This window comes from Aethalodelphis obliquidens, unplaced genomic scaffold, assembly GCF_003676395.1.
Source record: "Aethalodelphis obliquidens isolate GAN/ISIS:26980383/991018 unplaced genomic scaffold, ASM367639v1 scaffold8, whole genome shotgun sequence".
Taxonomy (NCBI): Eukaryota; Metazoa; Chordata; class Mammalia; order Artiodactyla; family Delphinidae; genus Aethalodelphis; species Aethalodelphis obliquidens.
Genome location: NW_020837952.1, coordinates 2,451,407 through 2,465,202, shown reverse-complemented (window position 1 = coordinate 2,465,202; position 13,796 = coordinate 2,451,407). Strand labels below are relative to the sequence as shown.

Sequence of the window (13,796 nt, the reverse complement as noted above, 5' to 3'; positions counted from 1 at the left end):
AACTCTACGTCGTGCAAGTGCGTAGACCCCCTCAAAGAACAAAGGGCGAGACACGGGCCCTGGAAAAAGCAGCCACGCCCCTCACCACGCCGACGCCGCACCGCAGAGCAACGCGAGCAGCCGTGAGGAGGAGCACGCAGCCGGCGGCGCGCACGCTCTCCCCGAGGCCGCGCGGGACACGGTCTGACGTGCGCGCCCCCGCGTCGGTGGGCGGGGTCTTGGGCGGGGCTCTGAGCCGGACCGGGGCGGGGCCGCAGGGAGCTGTAGGTGTTGCAGCTGGGTCGCGACAGGTGCGCAAGGCAAAGCGCCAGGGACCCGTACCAGGGCTGGTAGCAGCGCAGAGAAAAGACCACTGTTAGCCAGGTAAGGGCCTTCTTTCTCCACATCCTCCACAGCCGGAGAGTGCGCGGAGACCTCGAATTCCCTCCACACCCTCTTTCTCCCGGGACTTTTGGGGGTGGGGGGAACACAAGGAGCGTGAACCCCTCCCCCTCGAGAGAGGGAGTGGAGGAGCTGCTGATCCTTTGCTCTTTCCTCACTTCTGTGTACTGCGCTGGGGTTGGAGTAATTATGTAGAGCGGAGCTTTTGCTGCCTGAGGGCGGGAACTGATAGGATCCCCTCCTCTTCCAACTGGAACACTCCTTTCTAACTATATGTAACAATATATACTTTTTTGGTGTGGTGGAGGAAAGCGGCAGTTCATCAGAATTCAAAATAGTCTCCCAGGGAAATATTCTAATAATTCAACTGCTCTTTTCCATTCTCCATTTTTAGCCATTCCCTCCCTCTTCGATTTTTCTCCCCTTCCATTCAGCCTTTTGAGATATGTTGATAATATAGCAGTCCTTACAGCTGGATGTGTCACCCCAGAATCGCTATCGTGTACATATGGCACCTGTCAATACGTAGGTGTTAATATAAGGTAACTGTACACCCCTGGCTACACCTACTAAGCCTGAAGCTGTAGGTGCTAGGAGCTAACCATCTGGCACCCTTCCTTACCTCCTTACTGGTGCTTACAATCCTGGTGAGAGATATTTGAAATACTGTTATCTTTCACCTAATTCCAGTTTTCAGAAGTCTGCCTAATCCAGATGGTTCTATTGACTTGACTTTTCAAGTTAGTCAAAGATAATTAGGGAGTTATCAGCCGTTAAGACAGTGACCCTTTAAAAGGGCAGAGGTCTTCTTTTGCATTAGGTGTTCTTTCTTTTGCTCTTGATTTAAGTGGTTAAATGGAATACTTTTCCTTTGCATAGTTATTAATACTATTCACAAATAAGTATTTTAGAAACCATGAAATAACACTTTCTTCTGAGGTCTGATGTAGGCACAAAAGAAGATGACCCTCAATGAGCATTTCCTAAGCTCCTGTGGAGTTATAGCCTGGAAGAAGGATGATCATGTTTTAGGTAGACCTTCAAAAACGAGTGTGTACATATGTATTTCTTTGTTTTGCATTGATAGAACAACACATAACATGGTACTAGGTAATCACTTTAAGAATTCATTTCTTTTTTTTTGGACAAAACATTTATTGAGTGCCTCTTGTATTGTCAGTCCTGCGGATTCAAAGTTCTAAATGTTCTTACTCTAAAATAGCTTAAAATCAAATGGGTTAGGCAGGTCAATAGATACAACTTAGAGTATTAGTGAGGCCAGTGCTATACTAGAGATCAACCCAGAGTGCTGTAGGAGCACAGAGAATACAGTTTTTAAAAAATTCCCTCTTCTGCTTTTCCTTGAACACAAAACAAAATAAACAACAACAATAACAAAAACCTTTGAGCAATAGTGAGTGATTCTCTTCAGTCCATGTATTTGTGTCAGTCATATTCCTTACCTTATGTTCTGTCAACATTATGGCCTTTTGATAATGGGATTAGGACTTGTCATTAATTCTATGTAGTTCAGTAAATAGTTGGTGGAGCTATTTTCACAGTTCTGAATTGGGCCTAGAAGTGTTGTTATCATGTAGTCCCTGAACTCTAGAGCCTCTGGGAAGAGAATAGTGTATTGGCAACATTAGCAAAGCAGTGCCATTTTGTAAAACTTGGTCCATTGTGTAACTTTGTTTAGCTTGGTACATTCAAGTTTTGTTCCAGATTCTGGTTAAAGGTGGGCCAAATTTTAACCACCTAATAATTATAAGAAAAGAAAGCTTCAGAAGTGAAAACAATTCTATTAACAGCACATCTTGATGACAGAGGATACTTTTTCTTGCTAAGGTACCCTCAAAATGTCTTTTTCTTTCTTTCTTTCTCTTTCTTTTCTTTTCTTTTTTTTTTTGGAGCAGGGGACAGGGTGGAGGAGGAAAGGGTCAGAAATGTTTGAAGATTCTTTGCAGCATTTTAATGATCTGAAGTCTGTGGTAGTCTGCAGTGTTCTTCATAAACTGCAGGCATTTAGTAACTGCCTACAGTGTGCCAGTGTTCTAGTATATAGAGGATGAACATGCCACAGTCCTTTCTATATGATTATGTTTTTCATTTTTAAAATAGAGATTTAAAAAAAAAATAGTTCTGATGAACCTAGGGGCAGGACAGGAATAATGACGCAGACGTAGAGAATGGACTTGAGGACACGGGGAGGGGGAAGGGTAAGCTGGGACGAAGTGAGAGAGTGGCATGGACATATACACACTACCAAATGTAAAACAGATAGCTAGTGGGAAGCAGCTGCATAGCACAGGGAGATCAGCTCAGTGCTTTGTGACCACCTAGAGGGGTGGGATGGGGAGGGTGGGAGGGAGGCACAAGAAGGAGTGGATATGGGGATATATGTGTACATATAGCTGATTCACTTTGTTATACAGCAGAAACTAACACAACATTGTAAAGCAATTATACTCCAACAAAGATGTTAAAAAAAATAAAATAGAGATTTTGAGTTAATAATACAGATGATGGTTGTTTCATTTGGCAATGAGCCATGGTACTTGATGAACACATTTCTTACCTCCTTTGACATTGTTTCTCTCTGTTCACGCTCTAGGAAAGTGGTCCCACCAGGAATTTTTGGAAAGACAGTAGGTATTTGCATGTATTTTGTGTATCTACAATGATTTTGTTGTTTACTTATGTTTTCAAGTACAAATTTTAATTATTGTTCCTCTTAGGGTTTCAAATATCTGGATTTCCTCTGGTATTTTTCTTTCTTTTTTTTAAAATAAATTTATTTATTTATTTTTGGCTGCATTGGGTCTTCGTTACTGCACACGGGCTTTCTCTAGCTGTGGCGAGCAGGGTCTACTCTTCATTGCGTTGCGCGGGCTTCTCATTGCGGTGGCTTCTCTTGTTATGGAGCACAGGCTCTAGGTGCACGGGCTTCAGTAGTTGTGGCTTGAGGCTCTAGAGCACAGGTTCAGTAGTTGTGGCTCACGGGCTTAATTGTTCTGCGGCATGTGGGAATCTTCCCGGACTAGGGCTTGAACCTGTGTCCCCTGCGTTGGCAGGTGGATTCTTAACCACTGCTCCACCAGGGAAGTCCCTCCTCTGGTATTTTTCAACATTTAGAGCTTCTGTATCAGAAAGGTTCATCAAAGACATATATACAACACAGACACAAAAGAATGTTGAGAGTGTGGGAGATCATTAGACATCTTTGCCATAAAAGACCACCTAACCACAAATTGGGAGAATTTGTCATTATTTATGTTGACAGCAAAACTAGTTTTCAGGCATTCTAAATTCCATACACTCATAAGTAGGCGACTTTCACTGAGATTGGAATTGTACTCTTTCTGCAGATAGGAAAAAGTGTGCCTTGGTTCCTAAGTCAGGAATTTCCATAAGAAAAGACTTTTTTTTTTTTTTAAGGTTGGTATGGTCTTTCACTGTATGTTTTTTGATAGGAAGTTTAAGTACTTTATTTTGGATTGTGTACAGTAGTCTCCAGGTGATGTTAAATTAGTTAACACAGACTCTTCAAGGTTCTTTAGTAACAAATGAGCGGTTGTAAGTTGAGTAGTTTCTACTTAATGGTTGTGGAATTGAGATTCTATGGTAAATGGTACTCTTGGTAGGGCTATACTGATTTGTTTATTCTGTGGCTGGAGGGAAAGTCCTTGAGACTCAGTCAAGTTATTGTGCTAATGCAGACCTCTTTTCATAAACAGGACAAGGTTTGACCCAACAATAAATCCATTATTTAACATGTCAGATGATTTCTTTATATTTGAAAATGTTTCCAGAAACTTCACATGTCCAGTCATAAGAAGTTAACATGGGGAATTCCTTGGCTCCACACTCTCACTGCCGAGGGCCCAGGTTCAATCCCTGTTCAGGGAACTAAGATCCCACAAGCCGTGCGGCATGGCCAAAAAAAAAAAAAAGTTAACATGATGCTATGAAATTTTACATTATTTTTATTTTTAAAGAATTTCTTTAATACTACTCTGAAACTAAGAACTTGCATGTTTGGGGAAAAAAGATAATAGCTTTTTTGTACTTCTGGTAACAAGTGTGGAGCTGTTTTCTCCCATATTTATCCTATAATGGAGCTCACTAAATGGAAACTTTACAATCCCTCAAACATGTTTTTTCTTGTACACCAAAGTATTGCCAATTTTTGTTTCATTACCCATAGATTAGTCATCCTGATATGCTTTTACTTGGTTTTAGATTTCCACAACCTTTTTCCCCCATAAACTGAAGCTTAAGCAAATAATTTAAGCACAGGACTTCTTTTCCTCACAGTCAATTTTATTGAACAGGTAATATTTGCTCAGATTTGATTTCCACCACCAGCACTAGAGGAAACTGATCTGTCCATGCGTAGTACCCAGTGATTTCCCTCTAATGGCCCTGTCACTGGCCTCCTCCTCGTCACTTGACAACATTTGACCAGGTGGACAACTTTTCTGTCCACTTTCATGTGGCTTTCTTGATGTGACTCTATCTGGTTCTCCATCTAACCATTTCCTTCCATGCTCCTTCATTAATTCACAGTCTTTTTGCCCCTTAAATGTGTGTGTTGGCCATGACCTGTCCAGCATCCTGTTCTCCTTATACTCTCTCCCCGAGCAATCTGATCTATTTCCATGACTTCAACTGATACCTGAATGTGAGTGATTTACAAATTAATCATCTTTAAAACCTCTTTTCATATTATATATATAATTCTTGTTTTATTTTCACATATACAAACATCCATACATATTTTGAAAATAAGAATTATATATGCTAGTTACAGAAAACCTGGGAAAAAAATAAATTGTGAAGGAGACAAAATAGTCCATAATCTGTTCTGCAGAGAAGTACTGTTTGGTGTATTTCCTTTCAGTCTTTTTTTTTTTTCATTTGATACACACAAACACACTCACATAAACACACAGGTAACTGGGTTCATTTTATTACAGTAGATAGAGTTTTGTATCTGCTTTTCCACTTTACATTATTCCATGATTTTCCATGGCATCAAAATTATTTGAAAACAATTTTAATGGATGTTTAATACCCTATTGTATTGATGTTGCAAAATTTAACTATGTACTTGGATGTTTTGATTTTTACACCATTATTAATAAGTGAAAAAACTGAGAACAAATTTATGCATAAATCTTTGTACGAATCACTCATTATTTCCTTAGGTTAGATTCCCAGAAGTTTAATTACTGGGTCAAAGGGCATGAAAATTAAAAAGTACTGCTGTCAAATTGTGTTTTCATAAGGACTAGATCAATATTCTCACCTATGGTGATTGTGAGGGCCTCTTAGTGCATCCTTCGTTAACACTGAATCTTATTTTTTTATCTTTACTAATTTGATAAGCAAAAGTGATTTAATTTGTATTTCTCTAATTACTAGTGAGAGTGAACATTTTTCATACCTTCATTTCCATTTCTGTGAATTGTCTTTTGGTTAATTTGTTCCCATTTTTAAATGTCTCAATTTTTTTTTTTTTTTTTTTTGCGGTACGCGGGCCTCTCACCGCTGTGGCCCCTCCCGCCGTGGAGCAGAGGCTCCGGACGCGCAGGCTCAGCGGCCATGGCTCATGGGCCCAGCTGCTCCGCGGCACGTGGGATCCTCCCGGACCGGGGCACGAACCCGTGTCCCCTGCATTGGCAGGCGGACGCCCAACCACTGCGCCACCAGGGAAGCCCAAATGTCTTAATATTTTAATTATGTTTTTTATTTGTTTGTTTGGAGTTCTTTCATTTATTTGGGGCTTTGGGGGAGGGAGTACAGGTTTTTATTAGGCCAAACTGAATGAGTGGAGTGATTAAAGCGGAAAGTGTATAGAAGTTGACATTATGGTGTTTTACATGTCCATTATTTTGAGAATCCAGAGCTTGTGATGGATGGAGCAGCACCGCAAAATGGAAAGGGTGCTGGCTTAAGAGTCAGGATTCCCAACTTAGTGTTGGGAACCAGCCACTTAGATGATCTTGGGCAAGTCATTCATCTTCTCTGAGCCTCATCTGTAAAATGAGAGGATTGGGCTATTGATCCCAAAATCCATACAACCTATGTATCGAAAGGATGACTTATGAACCACTGCTCACTAGACATTGTGAAATTATTTTCTGTCCCATCCCTAACCCGGCACACATTTTAAATACATAGAGCCAAGGAAAGACTGGATGCAATAAAGGCAGTTTCCCTAGGGGTGTCAAGGCTTAGTGGAGCTTGGGGGCAATTTAATGTATTTGTACTCTCAAGACAATAGAAATTACAACAGTCGGTATTTTTAGGCACTCCCGTAGGTTGACACTTGATTACCTGGTAAAGTACATCGAAAGAGCCCTGCTGATCTATGCCACAAAGCCCGATCATCTCTAGTGCATATAAAGCAAGTCTCTTTATGACAAGATGTTTAAGCTACCAAGCCAAGTTATTTAATAACTTCCCCTATTCCATACAGAAACTATTCTTAGTGTTTTTTTCTTTGTGATTTGTATAAGCTCTTCGGTTTTTTGTTTGTTTGTCTTTGACTCTTAGTTCCGCAACCAGGGTTTGAACCTGGCCCTGACAGTGAAAGCGCTGAGTCCTAACTACTGGACCACCAGGGAATTCCCATATAAGCTCTTCGTTTTAAGAATATTAATTCTTTGTTCTATGGTCAAATGTTTAGTTATTTTAATTTCGTACATGGTATATTATTTCTTATCTATAAATCTTTTTCTTTGGGATTTTTCTGTTGCTTCTATGTTCAGAAGTCTTTTGCCATCCAGAGATGGGTTAAGTATTCACTTCAATTTCCTTCTAAATTTTATGGTTTTACTTTTTATATTCTTTAATTTGTCTTGAATTTACTTTGGAGTACCTAACCAGTATGTTTAGTGCCTTTGCATATCTTCTGAGCCCAGATCCATATTTCCAACACCTGGTAGACCATGTGGATGGTCCCTCTGCACCAGGTACCTGCGTCCACCTAATTTCCCTAGGGACAAGGATAGAAGTTGTGTTGAACACTTCCGTCCTTCTCTCCTCCCACATTTAATCACCAGCTTTGGTTGATACTATCCCAACAGTGATAATGGCTCTTCTAATTCAGCTCCCCCTTTTTTGTTAGAGTTCTTGAGCAATCCTTAGAGTTGGCTTCAGTTTTTCCCTTTCAGTCCAGACTTGTCATAAAAAAATAGAACACTGATTTTCAAAGTATGGTTTCCTGATTATCTGTCTCAGAATCACCTGGGGTGTTGGTTTAAAAAGGAGATTCTTAGGTCCCACCTAGACTTACAAATCAATGTATCTGGAGGGATGGGGCATGGGAATCTGCAGTTTTAAGTACCTGAAGAGATTCTTTTACATACTTAAGGGGAACCAAAGCCCAAGTAAATCAAGTCTAAATTTCTCTGCATGCCATTGAAGACCCCAACTTCCACACCCTGACAGCCTATTTTTCCAGGCTTATCTCTCACATCACTACCCACCCACCTGGCACTGTAGCCATACAATGATTCACGGTTTCCTGGACCCACCCTGTCCTTTCCTGCCTCTGTGCCTTTGCTCATGCAGTTCCCACAGCCTCAGACTCCCCCCTTCCCCCCCGCCCCCCTTAAATCCTTTTTCCTTAAGAGCTCAAATAAAATGCTACTTTAAAAAATGAAGCCCTTTCTAAAGTCTTCTATTTGAATCAGTGGCTTCGGTTGGCACTTTATTTTTACTTCATTTTTTACCTTAGTGCTGTCACTGTTTATGAATTATTGCTTCCTTAATAGATTGTAAACCTTCTAAGTGTGAGAACCTTGCCTTTCCTTTTCATTTTGCAACCATTATACATGTAATAAGCAATTAAATACTCGTAGAATACATTAAATATATCTCATGTTGCAAACACTATTGTCTAACAATGTTTGACATCACATCACACTGAGAATAAAATTAAAATCTTCTACCATTCCTTGTAAATCCTATTTAAACTGGCTCTGTCATCATTTCATACTTCTCACTCCCTAGCCATATTATTCCTGCCTCAGGGCCTTTGCATTTGCTATTTCCTTTGCCAGGAAAACTCTCCCATCTCTTCTCTTCACCTGGCTGGCTGCCTGTCTCCTCCCCATCATTCAGGTTTCACCTCAAATGTCATTCACTCAAAGAGGCCTTCCCTGGCCAGTATCTAAAGTATCTGCCCCCTTTCCTACCACCACTCCAGTTACTCTCTTTGTATTTCCTTCACAGCACTAATCACAGTGTTTAATTGTCCAGCTTCCCCAGTGGAATGGAAGCTTCATGAGAGCAGAGACCTTGTCTGTCACTTTTAGTGTTATATCCTGAGCAAATAGAGCACTGCTTGACACATGGTAAGTGCTCAAATATTTGTTGAATGAATGAATGAGCCTTGAAGAGAGACTTCTTTTAACAAGTCTTGTTTTGGTTTGCAATCCAAAGTTTTGTTGTGGTTTTTTTTTTTTTAATGGACAACAGCTTGAGATATTTCCATCAGGGTTCAAATCAGGTAGCAGTCTCTGAGGATTTCTGAAGGTAGCAGGACAAAGGTTTGGATACTGTGATAGGCAGGATTCATTTCCACCTGAGTGCAGGTTTTCCAAGATGTTCCCAGGATCCAGGCCACTATTTTACTACCACTGTCAGCATCTACTTTCAGGGTTATTACTGCTGGCCAATACTAGTCTATTAGCTCTCATTACATTTTTAAAAGCAAGTATAGCAAAACTAGAACCAACTGACTAGAATTTTCAAGCAATCAGAAATTTTATTCTGCTTTCCTTCTCTAGGAGAAAAATAAGAAAGCTACCTAGAATCCTCAAGGAAAGATGAAATTATTTTCATTATACTTACTACATGCCCTGAAATAGGACAGTGTATTGATTAGAGAAGTTTTTAGCAACAGTCTTAATTAACCAAGGGGTTTCTTGTTAACATCTAGTCAAACCAGACAATGTTAAGTAATCAGTTCTAATTTTTTTCCAATTTATCCTCATTGGGTAGAATAATTTTTAATCCCACTAATTTTTTTCCTTGAAACTGGCTTGAAATTTTATTAAAAATTATAATAGTTTTATAGCAATTTATACTTTTCAAAGTAGTTATACTTTTATTTTCTCACTTAATCCTCATAACCATCCCTTGTGAATTATTATCTGTTTTTGAGATAAAGAAACTGAAACCTACCCAAAGAAGCTGATTGACTTTCCCATGGAGAATAAAAGACCACTACTCAATAAATGCCTCTCAATGGCTTTTTAAAAACAGCACCATAATTTGATGTAATTTTAGAAGGTAAACATTAAAATGTAATTAAATCATTAACATTAATATGTTTGTAACCAGTCCTTAAGAAATATGATGCATAGCATTGGTTCACATAAGTAGCAAAATTGTATCACTTCTGTGACTGTGTGATTTGGTAATTCTTTATGTGACCAGCCTCGGCTATGCTTGTCCTTGATTAAAGCATTGTTCTGGGTTAGCTTCTCAGATTTTTACAGAAAGGAAAGATTAGAGAACTTGCCTAGAGAAGAGTCACTTTTCAGTAAACCTGTTTTAATTCTCCTACTTGAAGGGATTGGTTAAATTGATCTGAACTGGCTTTTAAGATTGAGCAAGTCCTGAAAAAAATACATCATCTAAAATTTCAGATAAGAAGAATGGAAGCCAGGCCCTTCCTGGAAATGGCCAGGAGTGAAACTAAGAAGCCCTGTATTTGGAGAAAACTTGATTAATTATTAAGGACAAAGGACTGGTATAAGGAGGTTATATCTTTAACAGATGCAGCCTTCTTAAATAAGTGTATATATTTCTTCTGCTTTGACATTGCAAAGAAGACTCTTTAATTAGTCACTTTGTCTTAATTAGCATGTAATTTTCAAGACCTGGGAGTATGTAGTTCATAGGCAGACACTCAATTATGCAGGTGGGTCTTTGTCAAGATATGTGGGAACTGAGAACTTGGATAATACTGTTTTTCATTCATATAGCAGATATTTATTGAGCTCCTGCACTGTACCAGGAACTGATATTTGATGCATCTGCTGTTCAAGTATGAAATGGTACAAAGGTTAAAGAAGAAACAGGAATTCAGAGTAAATCCATGTTTTGTGTAATGGCCTCAGTCAACTCTAAATTTCTATATTCTTTTTCCAGTTAACTATACTTTTCTCTAATTTTCACTTTAAATTTGAAGTTATTGACATCATTATCTGTGGGGGCTTTGTTTTGTTTTGGGTTTTTTTGTTTGTTTGGGTTTTTTTTTACTTACTTGGAGAGATTTTCCTTGCTATGTGTGAAAAAATACTGGGAAAAAAACCTCACTGCATTGGACTATGTTTGTCCTTACAGTGAGTTAATTATCAACTGGGGGGGAAGGGGGAAGAAGAACCTAGTGAATAAGTAACAAATTAGATTTGAGAGAAGAGAGAGAATTAAAATTGGATTAGATCTGGTAATTCCTTAATTTAAAGGAAAAAAAAAGATCAGAAAGGTTCTTCGTCGGTTCTTCACGACCAAAAAATTTTAGACTGAAGTCAGTTTGTAAAGGCCATAATTGGGGGTTACTCTTTAAACTGTCTAAATAAGCTTTGTGAAGATTACCACAATTATGTAAAAAGCTAATGTGGGTTTCAAAAGTACAAGAAGATAAGATATTCAAATGAATGAATAAAGTAATAGAAGCATGTAAGAAAATGATAATTATATCATCTTCAACTTAGAGTTTTTACAGAGGTGTTGAGAACACCTAAAATTTGGCCCTTTCAAGGTATAATTTGACAGAGGTTTAAACTTTTTGGTGCAGAGAAATGGCGTCAGGGTTTTGAGCAGCTGTAGTTTTTCTGGTTGTAACTACCAGTTTCTCGGAAACAACATCAGAGATGCTCTTTTTTTTAAATTGCTGATTTAACAAAAATAAGTAGACCATGAAGTACAGTGTGCATTGGAACTGCATTTCTGGTTTATCCTTTGTGCTTGAGATCATTGTTTCCATCCCAGCCTTCTAAAAAATAAGTAAGAGCTAGGATTTATTTAACCTCTCTGGGCCTCAGTTTCTTCACCTGTAAAGTGGGACAATACTATTCTGAATGTGTTACTATGAGGATTAATAAATTTACATTTGCAAAACAATTAAAACAGTATCTAGTACATGGTAAATGTTCAGTGAATGTTAGCTATTGTTATTACCACCACTACTGTCAATATTTATTAAGCACTTATTTTAGCACTAAGCTAAAGGAACATCTTAGAGATGATGAAACTAAGGCTTAGAGTGATTTTCCTAATTTTACTTAATAGATAAGTGGTTGGGAATTCCTGGCAGTCCAGTGGTTAGGACTTGGTGCTTTCACTGCCAGTGGGCCCGGGTTCAATTCCTGGTTGGGGAACTAAGATCCCGCAAGCTGGGTGGTGTGGCCAAAAAATAAATAAATAGATAGATAAGTGGTAGACTCAAGATGTGGACCTGAGCTGAAAGAAACTGGGGCAGAATTGACTTAGAGGTGGAACAGGCTGGGGTATGTGGCCCAGCCGTTTCCATTTCTAGTTTTGAGACACTTTGAGAGTGGCCCAGACCACCCCCAGATACAGGGAGGATGTGATTTTCAGTAAATCATCAGAGCACCAACATTAGGGTCTGTCACGCTTTTTCAAATCCTGGCTCTGCCACTTACTAGCTGTGTTACCTTGAGCAAGTTATTTAACCTTTCTGAGCCTCTTCCTCTGAAAGACGAGAATAGTATTTATTTCATGGTATCATTAAGGATTAAGTGAATAAGATCAAATGGAATGAATGTCTTTGCATATAACTGATCCCTGTGCTAAGGTGGCTCAAACTTTTACCTGATTCTGACACAGTCATCTAGATGGTGGGTGGTTAGGGTCTATGTTTGCCTCCCTGCTCTGGCCTAATGACCCCAGGATCAAGCCAAAACTGCACTCCCAAAGCTGTTTTTACATTGGAATCATAGGGGACCCTTTTCAGAAAAATTAGACGTGTTTGGACTCTGCATGAGAGATTCAGATTCCAAAGATGATCTTGATATTCAGAGCACCCTTCCCCTCACACGACTAAGAAGCCTTACACTGGCTAGTTGAGGGCAGCAGCTGAAGCATAACCACAGAGTGATCTTAATGCCTGGATTGTCACATAGTGTCAGTCAGACTTCTCACAGGGTTGTGCTGTGCTGGGAATATTGATGAGCAATCAAGGGGTGGGTACCCTACAGAAGAGAACTCTACAGAAACGAAGGTCTCATCTGTATAGTGAAGCAACATTTCTATTTGGAAAGAATATTAATGAGATCTGGATAGGAATCAGACACCAGGAAAGACAGCTGCTGTGAGAGGCAATTTGAATTGTACAAGGAGTTACACATGATATTCAGAAGGTCCTTGTGCAAATTTAAAAAGTAATTAAGTTGTAGAGATAATAAACAATTTATAAATGACCTTTTAAAAATAAATGTAGTTTCAAAAAGTAAGTGTATTAAGTGGCCAATATACATTTTAAAATATGCTCAACCTTCCTTATGATTAAAAGAATAAAAACTAAAACAATAATGTACCATTTTTCACATATCTAGCAGACCGGAAAAAATAAAAGTGATTAATAATGCTCAGTATGGGACTTCTCTGGTGGTCCACTGGTTAAGACTTTGCCTTCCAGTGCAGGGGGTGGGCGTTCAATCCCTGGTGGAGGAGCCAAGATCCCACATGCCTCGTGGCTGAAAAGCCAAAACATAAAACAGAAACAATATTGTAACAAATTCAATAAAGACTTTAAAAAATGGTACACATAAAAAAAAAATCTTAAAAAAAATAATGCTCAACATTGACAAGGATGTAGAGAATAAGCTTTCTCATATAGCTAATAGTTCAAATATACATTGATGCAAAATTATATATAAATTGATGCAACTTTTTTTGAGGAACATTTGGAAATGTCTCTTAAAAATTTTAATACATAAGTCTTTTGAACCTATGAAATGCTGTTTTAGGAAGTTACACCTTAGATGCACACCTGAAAGTAGGCAATAGTAGAAGCATGTTCACTGCAGTCTTGTTCTTAAAAATGAAGAACCTAAAACCACATAAATGTTCATTGACACGGGCTTCATTCAATAAGTCATAAACTATTGCAGAATGAAATAGTATGTGGTACTGAAAGGTTGAGGTAGATCTGATCTGTACATCTTAATGTGGGAAGCTGTCCAAGAAGAAATAATTACTGAATAGCACATCAACATAAAACCATTACAGTTTTTAAAAATGTGTGTTCACGTGTGACATGTGTTAACTTCTCTGTGCCGCAGTTTTCTCATTTGTAAGATAGGCATAGTGATAATAGCTTCCTCATGAGCTGTTGTGAAGATAAAATGAGATAATGTATACTGAATGCT

General features: G+C 38.8%; 1 protein-coding gene across 3 annotated transcripts in view; it reads left to right on the top strand.

Annotated features, from left to right (window-relative positions):
- Positions 1 to 255: 255 nt before the first annotated feature.
- LIMA1 (LIM domain and actin binding 1) overlaps positions 256 to 13,796 on the top strand; it is an 83,366-nt gene continuing 69,825 nt past the window's right edge. For 2 of the 3 annotated variants that reach the window (XM_027106248.1, XM_027106245.1), the window contains exon 1: positions 256 to 363. The gene's annotated coding sequence lies outside the window, so the exon portion shown is untranslated. Of the gene's footprint in view, positions 364 to 3,010; positions 3,030 to 13,796 lie in introns of those variants that run through there. The other variant, XM_027106246.1, reaches the window with a different exon arrangement.